At 37.7% G+C, this 19,490-nt stretch overlaps 2 pseudogenes; one reads left to right on the forward strand and one right to left on the reverse strand.

Moving 5' to 3' along the window:
- The first annotated feature begins 1,228 nt into the window (after nt 1–1,228).
- The window catches only part of LOC100729849 (large ribosomal subunit protein uL30-like), a 91,476-nt pseudogene continuing 73,214 nt past the window's right edge, over nt 1,229–19,490 (forward strand).
- LOC111753876 (U4 spliceosomal RNA) lies at nt 9,595–9,745 on the reverse strand (annotated as a pseudogene).

Consider the following 19,490-nt stretch of genomic DNA (forward strand, 5'->3'; position numbering starts at 1 on the left):
TTGAAGGCCTATATCACTATTGTTTTCAGATCTTTGCTATTGTTATTTATTTGTTTTTTCTGTTTCTTATTTTTCTAGTAATTTGTTTTGTTCTGTTTTTCCCTCTAATGCGGAAAGGATAAGTGTACATGTAGAGGCTTACATATGCCTAGAACTTCTCCTAAACAGTTTGTGACAATCCATTGTATTACACATGATGAAATGAACAGTTACTTTGAAGAAAAAGAAAAGAAAAGAAAACATTATGGTATCTATTGCTGATTCCCTATCACCATGCTGCGTAATCCAGTAATGCTTTTATTCTTTGTTCAGAGTGGTTTTAGTCTGTTTTGTATTACTTAATTCCAACATACATGAAGGTATGAACAGCTATTTTGAAAAGAACAAGAGACATTATGGTAGCCATTGTTGATTTTTCTACTGTCTGGTTTGAAGGCCTGTAGTGCCTTCATTACTCTGTTATGATCAGTTTTATACTGTTTTGTTTTGCATGAATTCATTGTGTGTGAACATATAGACAACTATTTAGAAGAAAACAGGAGACATTGTGGTAGCCACTGTTGAGCCCCTGCCGTCTTGCTTTGAAATCTGTGACACTCACATTGTTTTCTTCTGATCTGCTTTGCTCTGTTTCATTATGTTTTACCATCTTTAAAATAAACTTTAAAAATAACAAGGAATTTAGTGATTTGGTCTTCTTGTTTTGTTGGGTCTTGGATCTTTGTTGAGTAGAACCCAGGAAGATGCTTATTGAGTTGGCAGAGATTCTTCCATCTCAGATGACACTCATGTACAACTTACAACAAGCACTCCTATGTGTAAACATTACACTTTTACTTCCTGTACCTCGTTCTTCCTTATTTTTCTCTTCATTTTTGTGTGAGAGGCTATAAAAGCTTCTGCTTTACTTTGTTGGCTTGCTTGTAAATTTAAAATATTAAGGTACTTAAAATCATGTTTTTCTTTAAAGTTCTTTCCCTAATGACCTTGATGAGATAAGTGGAGTGCAGAGTGAGCACATTTGGACAAGCCTGAAAGAAGCAAGCAAGGGAGGTGGCATGCTCAGGACTTCAGGGAGGGCTCTGTGGGTGGCCAGGGAAGTCCATATGAGGGCAGCGACCTGTGCAGGCTGCGGGGGCAGGAGTTTGAATGGACACACATGTGTGGTCGCGGGATGTTTGGCTGGGATTCCTCCTCATCACCCTGTGGGTGATCCAAAGGGTGTAAGATGGAGATCCGCATGCTGCTTGTGTTCCTGGAGCAATCTAACTCCAGAAGAGAGATGTTGGTGACCTTCCAGTGTTCCAGATGTGGGCAGTTCACCACCTGGGATCAGGTAAGCACACAGCTACCAGACTCTCTCACTCATTCTCCTGTTTTCCTGAACTTCTGAACTTGGATTACAAAGCAGTAGCCAAGTGGAGAGAGAGAGAGAGAGAGAGAGAGACAGAGAGGAGAGAGAGAGAGAGAGAGAGAGAGAGAGAGCGCACAAAATAAACATGTCTCATCTTGAGGCAGTCCACTGGGGAAGGGAATATGGACAGAGGGAGTTGGTTTTGAAGAGAGATGACTAGATTATTAGCTTGCAAAGGTCATTTTTGGGGTGGGTTTGGGTATGGGATAAAAAGTATATGAATGTGAAGAAGAAAACCTTGAAATAAATAGAGTGGAGTAAGTTTTCATGATTTGGGATCTGGCCTGACACACAGGTCATTTGCAATGATATTCACAGCATGAATAATAGAAAACTGTTAGAGGAAAAAGTAAATTTATAATACGTCATTTGTCAATTCAGATCGATCAATCTATTGATTTCCAGTACAGTACAGATGAATCTCAGAGGTTGGTGCCCAGCAAGCAAAGGATCTACTACTGAGTTGCGCCCCAGATCATCAGTCTGGATTTTAATTCACCAACATTTTAAAAAATATTTTAGAGTTAAAAGAGGTTTTAGAAATGATCCATTGATTCAACAAGCATGAGTGCCTCTGACTACCATTGCACGCTACACATACAGTACACCTTCCAGTCTGACTGAAGTAACAAAGTCACACAAATGTGACATTTTGGAAGGAGTAGCTTTTAAAAATGTAGTTTCACAGTACGATGCATCACATTAGTGCGTCACAGACAGCAATGTGTACCTAAGATTATGTGTGGGAAAAGTGGATCTAAAAGTGTATTGAAAGTAGAGGGAGAGGTGGAAAACAATGCTGAAGAGTCAATACTGAGGACAACTTAATTACATAAACTTTTATCCAGTAATGAAGAAAAGTGAAAACTGGGAGCTGGGGAATGTGCATGCATCACTGTTACTTTAGCCCACTCTGGAGAAACATGAGAAATGGGTTGCTTGGCATGTGAAACCCCAACGCAGATACATGCGTGTGCCATCCAGTCACTCAGTTACTGTACTCATTCACTAACCACACATAGTCTCTACGTTTAATTTTACTTCTCAAGGAGACATTTCTATTTAGAAGGTGCTTTCCAACTACCTGGAGTGAGCACTACAATCTATCTGGTAGTCATTTTTTAAAGTATAATTGGCATTTTCTCTTATAAACGTGTTATAATTTGGTTAGTGTGAATTAGCTTCCTGGAGAAAATTGAAAATCCAATTTTTGATTTTGTAAAAGGAAATAATATAATTTTTTATTAGATATAGGGCTGTAGCATAATGGTCTGTGTTCTACACTCTGCATGTGTAATATTTCTCTTCCATGTACAGAAATTCTGGACCCATGCATGCTACACTGATACATTAATAGGTAGTAGGTCTCTTTTTAATTTTTATTTATACAGTTTGTAACTAGGTGCTCATTAAATGTAAGAAATGGAATTTATTTTTACATATTCCTTGTTGCTGAGAGAAAGAGAAAATTTTAGCTACAATGATGTTTCTATGTGGTTAAGGAAAGTTTTAGTCCAATCCATGTACATATGCAAGCATTTTCAGAGGGCAGAGAATGTAGAACAAATAAAGTATTTTTATATAAATACCATTCAAGCAGGAGCAAGAGAAAGATAGTGAGGAGGCACTTGGGGTTTTAGCTTTTTCCCTGGAGCCTATCTCCAGAAATCAAGATCAATATTTCACTGCTTAGGGTATTAGAAACAAAGGTGCAGCACACACAGGCTCATGTTTTGTGGAAATTAAAGGAACTCTAATATGCAAGAGATGGGAATAGTTCGTCTACACCGTCTCCAGCAGGCAGCCTCAGAGCAGAGAAGGGGAGCAGCCATAGTGCAATCACAGGTGACATTATAAGCAAAGGCAGGTGCTCCACGTGGGATGTGTCCACAGTGTGGAATGCAGATGTCAGTTTGTACATGCAAGTGTGTGTGTGTGTGATTGACAAAAAACTGTTTTAAGTGTACTCTTGCAATGCTTCATAACCTAGATGAGCAGAATTTGGGAAAGATAGATGAGTTAGAGTTACAGGAAATTTTTGGATCTGAGGAAACTTAGGTATACATTTAGTCCCATTGTGAGGTATTAGGAGAGTAGAAACTTAGTACGTATGGCATATAGAGGTGGATGTTTAGGAGATAATTAAGATGAGGTCATGATAATTCAAGATAATTAAATGAGGTCATGAGGATAGGCCTCTAATCCAATGAGACAGTGGTTCTGTAAGAAAAGGAGGAGAAATCTAATCTAGGATGTTCTATCAGGCTATGTGATGCCCTATGCTGCCCACCCTGCTTTCAGAATCATGAGCTGAGCAAACATGTGTTCTCTGGAAATTACTCTATCTGTGGTGTCCAGGTATAGCAACTGAACATCTACTAAGTTAAGATTCTAAAGTAAGATAAGCTTACATAAAGACTGTTTTCTGTATCAAAGTATGGAGGGGCACAGTTAGACACAAAAGGAAAGAAGACTGGGTAAAGATGGAGGCAAAAGTTGGAGTGATGCAGCCACAAGCCAAGGAATGGCCCAGCTTGCCAGAAACTGCTAGAAGTGGAGTTCTGTCTCACCGACTCCTGCCCTGTCCTGCCCACACCCTGACTCTGGATAGCTGGCCTCCAGACAGAGAAAAAAATTTCTGTTATTTTAAACTACCAAATTTTCCATAGTTGGCTAAAATGGCCTTAAATAAACAGATATCTATCCACTTACCTAGATTCCTCAATTTTAGATCCAGCAGAGAGTGACCTGTGGAAATCTGGACTGTATATTCATTTCTTAGCTACTGAGTTGAAATAGTTTTCATTCTACCTCACTATTTTCCCCTCAATCACTTCGTATACATAAGCAAACTATGTACCAATGAGTGGAACAGATAGACAGAAGTCAGAAGGAGCCATATGAAATACTGTAAGGGCTCTGCTCGTTCTTTGATTAATCCAGAGACAGAGGACTTGAATAATTTTATTTAACGCGCACACACACACGCACCCCCCCCCCACAACTGCTATCATCTTAGCGGCTTCTTTTCAAGAAATTATTTTAATTTTCAGATAGAGTTTATTTTGCTAAAGCATACAAATGCCACAGTGGGGTGGGACACTGAGAAAGTGGCAGCAACAGATATTACTTTCCTTTTCAAAATAAATATCCTTAAACTACAGAATCACAAATCAACCAAATCCATAAGAGCAACAAAGAAATATGTGACTGTTTTTGTAAGACAGTTGTTAATCCTACAAAACAGTATCGTCCTTTTCCGTGTTTGTCTATTGTGTTCTTCTTCACTGAGCTAGATGAATGACACTACAAAAGTACCTTCTTGTTTATCAACAAAGATTGATCAGCATGTGAGATCTTGACCAGGTCTCTGTCTTGAATCAGGTTCTTTCTGTTTTACCCCTGACCTCTTCAGATTTGATTCTTAAATTAAACCAGATGCTCCATCAGGGGGTCCCCTACACCTTCCTCTAGAAGTGAGTCTTAATAATCTGCAACTGTCATCACTTTGTTTGATGCCTATGGCTGAAATGAAATGGCTCTGAAATAGAATTGAATGTTGTTGATTTCGTCTCTCTTTTCTCTCGTTCATGGCTATCTTTTCTCTTGGGAGTCTGCCTGCTTCTCTCTCAGCTCCTCATTTTGTGCACTGTCTAATGCCTGGCAGAGGTCTGTAGGCCAACTGTGGAATGCAATGAATGCCCTGACAAGATGTCAGCCCCTGGTCCTTATGATCATCACTGCCCTGCTAACTTTGGAAAAAGGGAAAAACATACTGAATAAAGCAATAAATAAGAAGGTAGTACATTCAAAAAAGAATGTCAGAAAAGGGCTTAAAAGTGAAAAAAAGATAATATAAGATGCAAACAATAATGGAATAATGAAATGAAAATAAATGAATTGGTAAGAGCTTATGTTAAGAAGAAAAAAAATGGATGATTTGCTAGAAGAATGGAGATACCAGTGAAAGAGGTTAGTGAAATACCATAAGCGGTAGTGAGAAGGGGAAGAGAAAGTTCATATAATAGAAAAGAAGAAACAAATGAAATGAAAAAGAAAAGAAAAGAAGAAGGAGAAGAAGAGGAAGAAGAAATTGTTGTAGAATGCATAATAATGAGAATAAGAGATAATAAGATATATGAACTTAAAATGAAATTTTTGAAAACATCTGGTCATTGTTTTCTAGTGAAAGGATGTTAATAATTATGTCAGTGTTTCTATTTCTCCATTTGGAAGTTTGGTATAATAGAGTGAAAAATATGAGTGACAAAAGCTTTGGTTTGAAAAGATAGTGTCCTAATTTTGCTTGTCACTGTGTAGTTGAGTGACCAATGACAGATCACATAACCTTTCCATTTTTCCCAAAGGTAGAATTAAAACATGTTTATGATCCATTTGTCCTCTGAGAAACTATGCCTTTATGTAGCTCTTAAATACATTTTAGTTAAAATCATTAATCAGGAGCTAGTATGGAAATGGTATGTTAAAATATCTGCATTTATTTTTACATTTGTGCTTTTCCTCCAAGTTAGTTATATTTTAATTTTCTTGTCTAGGCCTTTTTTGTTGCCCAGTGGAAAATACTAACACGTCCAAATAAGTGGAGCTACTTTGTCATGCTTAAGCTGTCTGGATCTGGGACAATAAAAGAACATGCTAAATTATTTTTTAAGTGTTAGTTTGAAATGGTTTGTTTACTTTCTTGAATCACTGAAGAGATACATGTATACATTTTAACCCATACAAGACACAAGGAAAGTTACAGTTTCATTCACTTATATGATTAAGAGACTGAATGCTTTTGGGATCAAGTAAAGAAAAGTCGAGGTACACAGAGGTTATTGTAGAGGTTACAAGTTGCACACATGTACAAGTTAGTGGTTACTAAAATTTCACCCAGGAGCTTGACTTTTTCCATCCTTTCCATCCTTCAAGTTTACCATTCTCAGTGGGATTTTCATGCTTTCATATTTCTGCCTTGGAGTCAGTTAAATATGAATTGAATACTCTGATGTTCTCAAAAAGCTCAATAATAAAACATGCAAGTTGAGTAATAATGTCATTTAAATAATGAACAACTACTACCTTCATCCTGATCAATATGATTATGGCACAAAATAGTCTTGTCTGTGTTGTCAGATAACACCAGAATGAAAGTAAAGTGAAGGTCAAAATAATGACCACTAAACAGAATTTTTAAAAAATCTGTACTTATTTTTAGGTTTCTTATCTCAGTTTCATTGCTAGCGTTCCCCAAAGATATTTTCCACATACTTGCTGGCGTGGATCTTGGACTGCATGTGTGCACCATTTTCCTTTCGTGCCCTGCCTTCATCAGTGCTGATGCTTCCAATATATCCATTAAGGAGCTACTGCTTCAGGTGGCTTTGCAGCGACCTGTGAAACTGCTCCGAATTGCTTCCAGCGCTTCTTTCCCATAGCGTGGTCTCCCAGTGACACGTGGAGGTAATATATTGGCCAAATTTATGTGGCAACTTGCATAAACACCTTCTTTTTAGAACTAAAAGATACCCTAGAAGGGAATATGAGTATGAGTCATCTGTGACTTATTAGGAGACTGAAAACCCACAGAAAATCATGTGAAGAATGAAATTAACAAAAATTTCCAGAAGGAGGCCATGAAGAGCGAAATGGTCAAGTTCCACTAAAAAACTGATTGGCGGTATGCACACTGAGAGGTCAGGGCAGGAGGATCACTTGAGCCCAAAGTTCAACACAAGCCTGGCCAACAAGTGAGACCTCATCTCAAAAGTAAAACAAAGCAAGCAAGTAAACAAACAAACAAATAAAATACAAGAACAAATGGAAAATACACACATAAAGTGAAATCAAGAGAACTTGTGTTAGGTCTTTGTTCTTATTTTTTAGGAATATGACAGGAGAAAGGTCAGTTCGGGACGTTTCAGTTCAGAACAAGGGCTCCACAGACAATTGGACTAGAGGACATGGGTGCTGTGCTCTTGAAAACAGTGGTCTATACTTGCTCATGTCCTGAGACTTTATGGGACACTGAGATTAAAGGTAGCAGACTAATCTAGTGGAGAACATTTCAAGGGAGCCAGCATCCAGTCTGTGGCATGTGTACTATTGGATGCTTGTGACCAGATTTGCTGCAAGAATCAGGAGCAAAACAGCTGGGCCAAATAATCTGAAGCTTGGCCAGAAAGGAAGCACCTGTTAAGTGGACAAAGAGACTGTGGTTGCTGAAATTAACATTAAAAGAAGCCATGTACTTTGCATCAGGACAATAGGAAAGATGGCTTGAAAGCATTTCAGAAATTAACTGGACACCAAGGCTCAGAGATGTAAAAGGATAAAGGTAAACTTCTTTGAAAGATTTTGCTTTGCAATGAAATGAATCTTTGACTTTGAGATGAGAGCCTACAGTGCCCTATTCTGAAAGGGTCCCAGAGAAAATTGGTTTCCTGAGATTTGACTCACTGTGCTGAATCTTCCAGGCACTCAGAGACACTATTCTCATGATCCAAGGTGGCAGGTAGATTTTGGCATTCTCCATCCAGTACTGGTTTTTCAGGCATGCAGAATAGAAGAGTTATGGATCATGAAGGCTTCCATCCAGAAGCCAGGGAGTCTGTTCTTGAGAGGGCAATGTGTGAAGCAGTGAGAATGACTCTGAAGGTGAAGCAGTGCTTGAACTGTTAACTTTGACACCGCTTACAGATGGACTAAATATATTTTGCATAATGAATTGGACATGAAGTTTGGTGGGGAAGGGAAAGTGTGTTATAATTTAGATGTAAAAGGTACTCCAAAGTCTGACATTTCCAGGTGGGGCCTTCTCAGAAGATGTGAGTCACTGGGAATGTGACTTGGACGGGTGTACTCTGGTCTCTGGCTGGTTTTTTTTCCTCCTTTCTCTCTCTGATTCTTGACTGGCATACAGTGAGCAGCTTTCCTACACTATGCAGGTCTGCCATGCCATTTCTGCCTTGGAGTCAATTAAATATGAATTGAATACTCTGAAACTGTGTCCTGACAATGGGAAATTGACTAAAACAGTGTTTTTTACTGTAATGAAAATTTAATTTAAACTTCACAGTATAGTTTGATCAATCCTTGTATATGCTATGATCCTTCCATTTTCTCTCTTCAGAGATATTTGTGGTCATTTTTATATCTTTATAATTATGCAGAAGCAAATGTAGACAAGCAAAATAATATTTTCTTCTTTCATTAAACTAGGTCTATGTATTGATCCTTCTTTCCGCTCACCTTGAATTTTTCATGATTATAAAATTCCAATCTCTATGTCCAGATTCACACATTCTGACCTTGAACTATGTTGATTCTTTTAACTTTCTTTGCCTCTTTATCTTGTTAGAAACTGCATATTGCCGTACTCAACCAAAGAATGAATCTGGGGCATAACTAGTTTTTCCCAATACAGTATATCTTGTGGAGAGAGGTAATTTTTGAGACATCTGGTATACCTTCCTCCTTTGTTTACAGAGGCTAGAAGGGATACAGCACAAGTCTAGAGGTTTGGAGTAGATACATAGGAACCAGTATAAGATCAAGTGGAGATATCTCTTTTTCCAGCAGCTATTTTTAACTGTAATTAGGGAAATACATAAAATTAATTAGAACCTCTCATGTTCTAAAAAAAATATTTATTTACTCTTTCATCTTTCCACATCATAAAAAAGTTGATAGGATTCAATGTGAAGCGAAAATTTAGGAAAAACTGCAGAGCCCGAATATATAAAATATCAAGGAAATAAATTTAGTATTAAAAATGAGTTTCTCTAAAAGCAGTTAATATTATTCAAATAACTATTATATGCCAGGTATTATGATTTTATTCCTACTCTCATATTTAGTCTAATCCTTTGTTGGATTTAATTCTTCATTGTACTTTATTGTTCTTGATGTCTGCATCATAAACTAATAACATCTTTTTCTTTATTATTGTCAAAACAGCAAATGTCTTGTTAAGTGGTAGTCAGCAAAATTTATTTGTTAATTTAATTGATAAGTTCATATAGTTGGTGAAAATATTAAATAATGCAACGTACAGAAAATGCAGTTAAATAGTCATCTATAAAGTTATCATAAGCATACTTTAAAGACATAAAACAAAAATATGAGAATGTTTAGGCAAATTAACGGTACATCCTTAAATTGTTCTTTTTTCTCAGTCTCCACAGAGAGGGCAGAGACTGTCAAAAATTGCCAGTGCCAACTATATTGTAAGTTGTCATGGCGGGGTATTTGGGAAAAGTTTTCAATCAGCAATAATCGCACCTCGGATAAACTTTATTGGCTATGATACTGCCACTGCATAAAACTATCCTTGAATCGTTCTTAAAACTGTAAACTTTTACACAAAATTCAAAAATTTCCAATTGTTTGAAATGATTATTACAAAAGTTAATACATGTTGAGCTGTGATTTTAAACTTCAGTGACTATTAAAAGAAATTAAAAGTCTAACAATAAATGACATATTGTCACTAATTTTCCCCTCGCTTTCAACACATTTATCTCATCTTTCTTGCCATTTGCTGAAACAGTTCTAGAAGTGTCTTAAGTTGCTCTGTCATGGATTTTTCATTTTGAATCAACAAAAAATTTACCTTTCACGGTCATTTTCACTTTGAGGAAGAGCCAGGAGTTACCTGGTTGCGAGACCCAATAATAAGATGGACGAGGACATGCCATAGTGCTTTATTTGACTGAAATTGCCATAAACATTTTGGATTGATTCAGGATAATAAGCCAGCCACACAAAGATATTTACCAAAGAGGACTTCCAGAACTTCTTCATAAAATGGCAAGAAAGATGGGAAGGAAAGTGTGTTCTAAGTGAGCTGGAGTATTTTGAGAGGAATTAGTGACAATGTAGCTTTTACTATAATACATCGTTTAAAAACTTATTCCTTGTAATTTTTTATGATATGTGTCATATCTCTTGTACAATTGAAGTGACTTTACCATTAAAGGAAATGACATCAAGCCTGCGCATTTTAGGTGTAGTTGTCTGATACGGTATCAAGGTTTTGAAAAGGAGCTGTTTAAATTCTCTGCATCCTGAGTCTTCTCTGGATGTATTAAGTGGTGCCTGTGAGACAGTGTAGGGTGCTCTTCTTGCAGGTGCTTTGCTATGAGCAGTTTTAGGATGGTCTTCAATGTTAGCTGTTACGCAGCTTGTCCTCTGACCCCTGCCTGGACTCTGGCTCCGTGTCTTATCTTCCTCCCTACGTGACAACTTTCTTTTGGCACAGTTCTGCTTGGCTCTCAGTGTTTACTTGTGTACACGTAACACTGCCTCTGGGCTTTAACTTCTGCCCAGTCCTCTTGCCAACCCGTTTGCTGCAACTTGTGAAATAGTCCATGGGTGATATCTGACACAGAGACCATGTGCCTTTCAGTGAAAAGATCAAAGCACTCCCCACATCTGACCCAGTGCTGGCTGGAAAGCCTGGGTTATCTCAGCAAACATGACTGCAAGGCCATTACTGACAATTTAAAATGAGGCACATTATTGGAAATTGAAATAACTGGTGGCAAACACTAGTAAATTAGGAGGCTATAGGAGAACATCTGGGATTTATTTTTGGGTAAATCACCTACAAACAACATAGAACTTGAAGAAGCAGAGCTATATTGGCAATTTTAAGCCTGAAGATTACCTAGAGGATAGTTCGATGCCTCTGGGATAAATCAAAGAAGAAAAGGTTTTGTGTGTTAATAGTAGAGGTTCTTATGATATGGCAGTGTTAGGGACTGAAACTTATAGTCCTAGGGTATTGCCTTGTATTTACTGGCTAAATACAGAGCGCAAACCAATCATAGGTGTAGACAGCAATGATTTCTGTTGATTTATTCAGTGTTTGGCAGCTTGGTAGAATAAATTCTGTAAGATTTTATAATTTGTTCTTGGGAGAGCTGTTAGTATTTGTTTTTTTTTTTTTTTAAATCAGTGCTACCCACTAATGCAAATTATGGACCAAAATATTATTAAGGAAAGGTATTATCTAATAAAAGATTTTAATGGGACATAGCTATGACTTTCAATAATGTTGTAACATTTTAGTAGAAGTAATGTTATTTTGGCCACAGGAAATCTGAGATAATTTATTATAAAACAATTAAAATGTCAAAATTAGATAAATTAAATGATATATAACTGTCATATATCTGATATTGTGAAAAGTGCATTATAGATATGATCTCATTCATGTAGGTATTTTATTTTGGTTTGTAATTGAGTATATTGATTAATAAAAGTATTAAATAAATTGCCTAAACTCCCATAGCTAGTAAGGAGTAGAACTAGAATTTAAATCCAGGTATAATTCTTTTTACCTATAAAATGGAGAAAATAATAATTAAAAGAATAATTCCAAGGGTTCAATGAAACTATGTATAAGGAAACATTCTATAAGCATGAAAATGATATGCAACTGTTGGATATCATTAATACTCTTGATAGGCTTTTAAATAATCATTATTTGCCCTTGGACAACTTGAAGTATTGAGGGACCTACTGAGATATTTTTCTTCTATGCATGGTATGATCATATTGTGAAAATGAAGTCAAAGGAACTATAAGTTGACAAGAAAATGTCTCTGGTCCATTGAGTTATAGTGCAGAAACAAAAGACAATGCTTTAAATGGCATTGTGAAGGAAGAGACCTGTGAATCTGAGGATTGTCTGGAGGTGAGAAAATCACTTGGGAGAAGTCTGCTTGTTTCAACTTCAGGTTTGCTAATTAGTTTTACAGAAAGCAGCTGTGTTACACTGCCCTGGGGTCAACAGCTGCACATTTTTTAGTCCACCTTTATGTGAGTCAAATTATTTAAAAGCAAACAAATTATTGGTGTTTTTTCTTTCTTCAGTAAGCAAATACCAGATCCACTGAATAGCCCTTGCCATTTAAGCCTTATGTTTCTGATAATTTATTCAAATCCACATTTATAGCTAACGATTACAAACCACAACCAAAAGATATTTATGATAACAAACTCTTGAATCCTCTCTAAATATGAAACTATGGTCTGTATAACCTGCTAAAAAGGCAGGAAACCATAGAATATATTATAGAAATGCCTTCTATCTAAATAATTGAAATGTTACAGTTCTGCTGCCAGCTTTCAGCTTCAGTTCTCGAAAATATGTTTAATTAAGATTTATTTATTATTATTTAATAATAGTTTACTGCTGTTAACTATTTCTATTGTAAACTATTAAATATTATTTTGTAATTTGCACAAGGTTTTATAAATTTGATATACTCAGCTCTGAGAGTTGGGAATTATTATCTTTATAATTTGAATTTCTTTGAGAATATAATACCAAGAAAATGCTATACATCCTCAGAAGAGCTGGTAGCCTTTCTCCTTAATGTAAGCCAGAGAAACATAACTTCATTTTCCCTTCATGACTGGGCTTCTAGGACCATCAAATTCTAATCGGATGAATGTTTTTGAGTAGTTATCAACCTTTATAGTTAGCATACTTTCCTTGTGTTGTTCTGATTTTCTATGGCTCTTTCATGAACCTCAAAATGTATGTATGATTTTTCAAAATTTGTTTCAAATGTGTGAAAAAGCTAGTATGAGAAGAATAAATAAATTAATGAATAATTTGACGCCTTTCCTTAATTTTAGAGATAAGTGAAGCTACATGCATTTTATAAACAGCAGAGCTGAGCCTTCAATCCAGGTCTCTTGATTGTCTCGCTATTTTTTTCCTCCAGAGAATTCCATTTGTCGAGAATAAGTGAGTTAAAATTAATGCCTACCTTGCCCAAGGGAGTGAAACTATCACATTTTATGCCCAAGGTTGTGCAAATCCCCACCATTGTCTCTATGTCTTCTCCATGACCCTTAAGAGGCAAAGAAAAAGCAAAGAGAGCATGCTCATGGCTTTCTCGGATAATTCACACACTAAATCAGGAATTTGGGAAAATTTGGCAGGGGTTGGGAGGGAAGTGAGATGGGTTGGGACAGGGGATGATGAGGGTGGGTGTTGTGAGGAGGGGGTGGGTACATGAACTGTGAGGCACAGGGCCTCTGGAACATCCAGATGACTGCTACGCACATTCTCACCCATCTCATCCCAAATAGGAGGAAAAACTGTCCAACCAGCCCATGCATCTTTGCCTGTTGAGACACTGCAGCAGCTGCCACCCGGTTCTCCCTGCAGCTCAGCATGAATTTTTCTCTTTGTTGGAAAGATGATATAAAAAGTCAATGCATTATTTATAGTAGTTATTTTCATCATTACATATTCACAATAATTGAAAGGTGGAAGTAGAGTATAATAGAATACAATGGGAAGCAAACGATCTGCAGTAACGTCAAAAACATTCATCAGAAATGTTCAGCTGCTGAAAGATAACCGCAACAGAGACCAAAAAACAAACACTGCATCCTAAAATACTCCATGAGCCATCCACATCTGCAAGGTTTTATTTCTGCTCCTATTTGTCCAAAGTAATAGCATTGGTGTAATCTACAACCTGAAGGAAAATTCTCAATTTTCTCCATCTTGCAGGGTTTGTAATGAAGTTATTTACTCTCACCAGGTCAAGCAAACTTCTGATTAGATAATGGGTTCTATTGTGGCACAACTAGAGTCCCTTTTGTACCAGGCACTGGACCACTGACATCAGCCAACTGTTATTGAATATGTAGTCTTAGTTATAAGGAGAACTGATGGAGATAACCTAGACAAATCAATTTACCATCCCCATGAAACATGCACACACATTTTGTCTACTGATGTGTGCTCTTACTATATCTTCACTACAAAGACTGGTACATACTGGTGAGATATTAAAAATGTATTTTCTAAGACCAGTCTCTAAACCTTGCATTCCCTATAGTAATATAGCACCAAGAATCTTTATTAGTTAAGAAGCTGCTATGCTTTGAAGGTGTCAGCTAATGTTTCTGTGCTGGAAACTTAATCTAAAATGTAACTTAATCTCCCAGTGAGACCTGAGAGGTCATTAGGTCATGAAGGTCCTGCCCTCATGAATAAATTAATATCATTATGAGAAAGGGGGCTTGTTATCACGAGAGACGGTTAGTTATAAAAGCACATTTGGTTCTGTTTCTCTCCCTCTCTTGCCCTTCTGCCTTCTAACACAAGATGACACAGCAAAAAAGCTCTCATGTCACATGGCCTCCTGTATCTGGGGCTCCTGGAACCATAGGAAATATCTTCTTCATTCTAGAGTCTCCATTCTAGGACGTGATGCTATAGCAACGTAAAATAGATCAGGACAGAGATGTTCAAGATAAAAGAAAACAACGTATCTTAAACACTAATACAATAAAATTGTATTATTTTACATAATAAGAATTCAAAAGGCTCCTGTTGGGTGAGTCCACGGCCAGTTATTTAGTGGCTTAATGATATTATCATTGTGAGTTTAGATTCTCTCCCACATTTGGCTCTTTTAGGCTTCACCTTGGTCTAGCTTCTTCTTGGTCACACAGCATTCACACAGTTCTAGATGTTGTAGGTATGTACAACAAGATGAGGTGAAAAACAGAGCTTTTTCTCATGAGTCTCTTTGTTAGTACTGGAACCTTTTTCTGAAGGCATCATTATTAGATTTCCCTTTAATGTCAGTGGCCATAATTGTCTCAGTGCCTTTTGTTGTATCACAGGCAAAGAGAATGAAATGACCATGGTTGACTGAAATAAAAAAAGAATAGTCCACCTGAACAAATTTTTTAACTTTGTCCAAGTGGAGGAAGTAGGGGAATTGTTTGCTTAACAATCAAAAATGTCTCATCAGTATCACAGTTGGCCCAATGGTATCTAAATATCTACCATTTGCCCATTCTTTCTACATTCTCTTTGGTCAATAGCCAGTTCTATGTGTGAAATTTCTGGATTTAAAAACATTTTCATTTTATTTATTAATTTTTAATATTTTTGTGGTTCTGGGGATTGAGCCTATGGCCTTCACACTGAGCTACATCCTAAGCTCTTTTTTAACATTTTTATTTTGACAGAAAATCTTATTAAATTACTAAATGGACTAGGTTGGGCTCTAATTACCATTCCTCTTGCCTCAGCTTCCCAGAGTGTTGGGATGACAAGAGCGTGCCACCAATCCCAGCTCTTGGGCTATAACCATTACCTATTCCATTCTGGTCTGTGAACATTTTGGCTCAAAACCGAGTCATTCACAGTATAGCTAATACAAAATAGAAAAAACTTTCCCTCTAATCTCCACTAAATAGCAATTCTGAAAAGAAGACACTAGGAAGCAGCCGACCATGGTCACCTAGTAGCTGCTGGACTGTGGCACTTGTTAGGTGAGAGCAGAAACAATCTCGTATGTATCTTGGCAAAAGAGAGGGTGAGGGTTACCAATTGTATAGCCCAATGCTGTGCTGAGGAATAGACTCTCTCTCTCTGTCTCTCTCTTTCTCTCTCTCTCGGTTGTTGTTATTTCTTCCTCTTGGGGACACAGCTCAGACACCTTTCTCAGATTTCCTTCAGTTTAGTTGTGACCACATAGCCTGACTTTGTCCCATAGAATATTAGAATCACCATGCATCACTGGCTGGCCGGGTCCATAAAGTCACCAGCATGTGTGCATACCTGCTAGTATTGTTCCTCCTTCTACCTCACTGAAATGGTGCTACTTGATAAGCTTAAATGATGTGTTAAATACGGTAGAAGCCCTTTCACTTTGGATTCCTGGATTACCACATGCAGGAAGGCTATGCTCCCTACCTTTAAACTAGCTTAGTCCTGCTATATGAATAAGAAATAAGACCCTATTTTATTTGAGATATTTAAAGGCTGGGTCTATTTATTATGGCACTTACTCTACCCACACCAACATAATTTTCCTTTGTGTTAACAGTGGAGATGAACATTGAGGAAAATGTGTTTCCTGGGGCTGCGCAGCTTTAGTAGTCTATAACCTGCTGGTGAAAGTTTAGGAGCTAGAGAATTGTCTTAATGACCAGTACTCACAGGCCATTGTTTATTAACCTTGGGTTTTCTTTGGTAATACAATTCCTGTAAGAACTCAGTAGGCTTCAGGTGCTTCCAGTCAATTCCATGGGTTAATAACACAGCCAACAGCTTTTCTAGAAATAGACCGTGAGTGTGAATTCCTGACTCTGTGCCACAAACTTGTACAGGAGGCTGGTGTTCCTAGACCTCAGATTAATGACCTCTGCCCTGAGGCAATTTAAAACAATAACCTTGAGTAGGAAGGCAATACCTATAATCCAATCTCCGCCATCTGGGGTTTTCTCTTTGTCAGGCAGAAATAACTTTATAAAAATTGTTTAAGACAGGCCTGAAAGATTAAACTTTTCTTTTGACTCAGATTTATCTGCCACTGCTCAGTCTCCTGCTTTTTTCTTCTAGATGGTCCATCGTCAGTTATAAATTGTCTCTTTCCCACGGAACCTCACTGAAAGGCATCCACTGATGCTTCTACCACTTCCTCTAAGACAGTGTCCTCTAGGGCTCCAGGTTTGATTTAACTGATTGTTTCACTGCTTCATAGAAAGAGCCCAAAGTCTCCTGACATCTACTGAGCTCCTCCCATTTACCCATTTGCTTATTTTAGTCTTTGTTATTTTCAATATCCCATTTTTGTTTCAACACCTGCTATCGTAGAGATTTTAGTTACTAGAATATGCAGCCAAATCTGCCCAACTTAAGAACAAACTGAGCTTACTAAAAGGAAATTAAATGGGAATGAAAGAGTAGGATCAGAGGGAAAATGGCACAAATCACACACGGAACTTGCTGGGCAGGTGAGTGCACGACTTCCACTGTCACCAAATACAGCTCCCTGTAGCTCACACAGCTGACGTCATCAGAATGGAGCGCTGGGTGTTGCCATGGCCACACACTGCTCTGGGACGTTAATTCTGCCTCCATAGCTCCTGCCACAGTAAGGATTTCTTTGCCATCACATTCTGGATCCCAAGTTCATTAGCTTACCTTAGGCCTCATGAATACTCCTGACCTACAGGAGGAACTGGAAAAGTAAGATTCCAACATTCATTGCCAACGCCAACTCATGAGCAGGAACTCCTTCCTTTATAGAGAGAGGGCAGCCAGAGAGGATGACAAGTATTTCCTGTTGACTTTTCAGCAGTTTGAAAATATACTGGGGATTTAGCTCAGCGGCATAAGCACCTGCCTTGCAAGCAGGTGGTCGTGAGTTCGATCCCCAATACCGGTAAAAAAAAAAAAAAAGAAAGAAAATGTACTATCAAAACCGCTACTTTCCAACAGAAAGCGAGAGCTTATGATTCATACTAATTCACTCAACAAATACTTTCCATGCTCCCTATTCACTAAATTGAATGATTAGTTTGTTTTTTGTCCTTTTCATGTCTTTGAGAGCAAGATTACTTTTTAAAATTTTTCATTTATTTATTTTTTAGACAGGGTCTCATTGGGTAGTGCAGGCTGGTCTTGAATGTGTATGTAGCCCAGGCTGGCCTTGATCTAATAGCAATCCTCCTGCCTCAGGCTCCTGAGTGCTGGGATTACAGGTGTGTGCCACAATGCCTGGACTAAGAATATCCTTTTTCTAGATCTCATCTCTGATTGATGATGCCGGAAACATTCCTAAAATGAGAGCTAATCCAGCTTGCAGCATAATTTTTCAAAAGTTTGCTTAAATCATTTCAATTACTGGGAGGTTTTCAGTAAGAAGTAGGCATCTGGAGACTAATCTTAATTACAGTCCACCTGGATTAAATTTAGTTAGAGAAATTATAACAATTTCTCAACAATGTTTACACATGAATCCAGAGCAAAGTCCACAGAAGCCTAACTATCTGTTCTGGAGAAAAGTCTCCACTTAGTCTGAGCCTGCCTTTCACACTCAACCTGGCTGTTTCTTCAGATTCCAACATCAACTAATTCTGTGATACCTCCCAACCCAGTCCCAAAGAACCATCCTCCCACTGGGCAATCTATTCTCTCTCTATTTTTATACCAATGGTTTTCTATATTTCTATTACTCGGACTAGCTTCTTACTATTTCCTCCTTTGCAATAGTTTAGATTTTGAAACAATCTCATTTTGTGTTGAAAGGTATTTGATCATCTTCCTAGGTAACTCACTACTTTAAAATTAACCTGAACTTTGTTTTCTTCAAACCACATACTTTTCCTTAACCATTTTAACTAAAGCTAATTATTCCTCTTTTACAGTTTAGATCTAGAGTGTTTACCAAAAGGCTCATATGTTTAGAGGCTGGGCTTTTGGGAAGTGACTGGGTCGTGGGATATTATACACATCAGTGGATTCATCCACTGTAGAGTTCAGAGCTGAATGTGCTGTTTGGAAGTGGAGTCAGCTCAGAAGGCGTGGTCATTGGGGACATGACCTGGGAGACTTTACCCCCCTCCTTGGCTCCTCCCTTTTCTCTTGTCTTCCTGACCACCATGATGCCGACAACTTTTCTCTACAGACTTTTTGCCTCATCCCTTTCACTTTGGAGCCAGCCAGCCATGCACTTAATCCTCCAAAATTGTAAGCCATATTAAAACTCTTTGCTTTTAAGTTGTTTGTGTCAGGTTGTGTGTCCAATGATAGGAAAGTAACACAAACACCCTCTTTAACATTAGGCTTTAGTACATGTGTGTGAGTGAGACAGAGGGGAAGGGAAAGCTCAGTATTATGTCCAAAACATTGCTCCTCTGTGACTATACAGATACTCTTCGTCCTTTGATGGTTAGCTGCCTATCAACAATAATCTATGAGTGTATGGAGTTTTTCATTTGGCTTACATTATTGGCTTAAATCACGTTTCTATTTACCCAAACTCTTGCCATGACTTTGGAAGACTCGTCTGTCCATGGAAACAAATACCGAATACTCTTAACAGCATAGTGCCTCACCATCCTCATCCTAGTAACTCACAACCCTCATCCTACTTTTTGTCCATGACTGCTCAAGGGTGTTTTTCCCCAGAGACTTCTTTAACTCAGATTTTTTATTCTTTATCATCATCTCCTGTTTTAGTACTCTCTCTCTCTCTCTCTCTCTCTCTCTGTCTGTCTCTCCCTCTATCTCTGT

Source organism: Cavia porcellus, unplaced genomic scaffold, assembly GCF_034190915.1.
Source record: "Cavia porcellus strain 051 isolate PalLab524CR breed Dunkin Hartley unplaced genomic scaffold, mCavPor4.1 scaffold_4, whole genome shotgun sequence".
Taxonomy (NCBI): domain Eukaryota; kingdom Metazoa; phylum Chordata; class Mammalia; order Rodentia; family Caviidae; genus Cavia; species Cavia porcellus.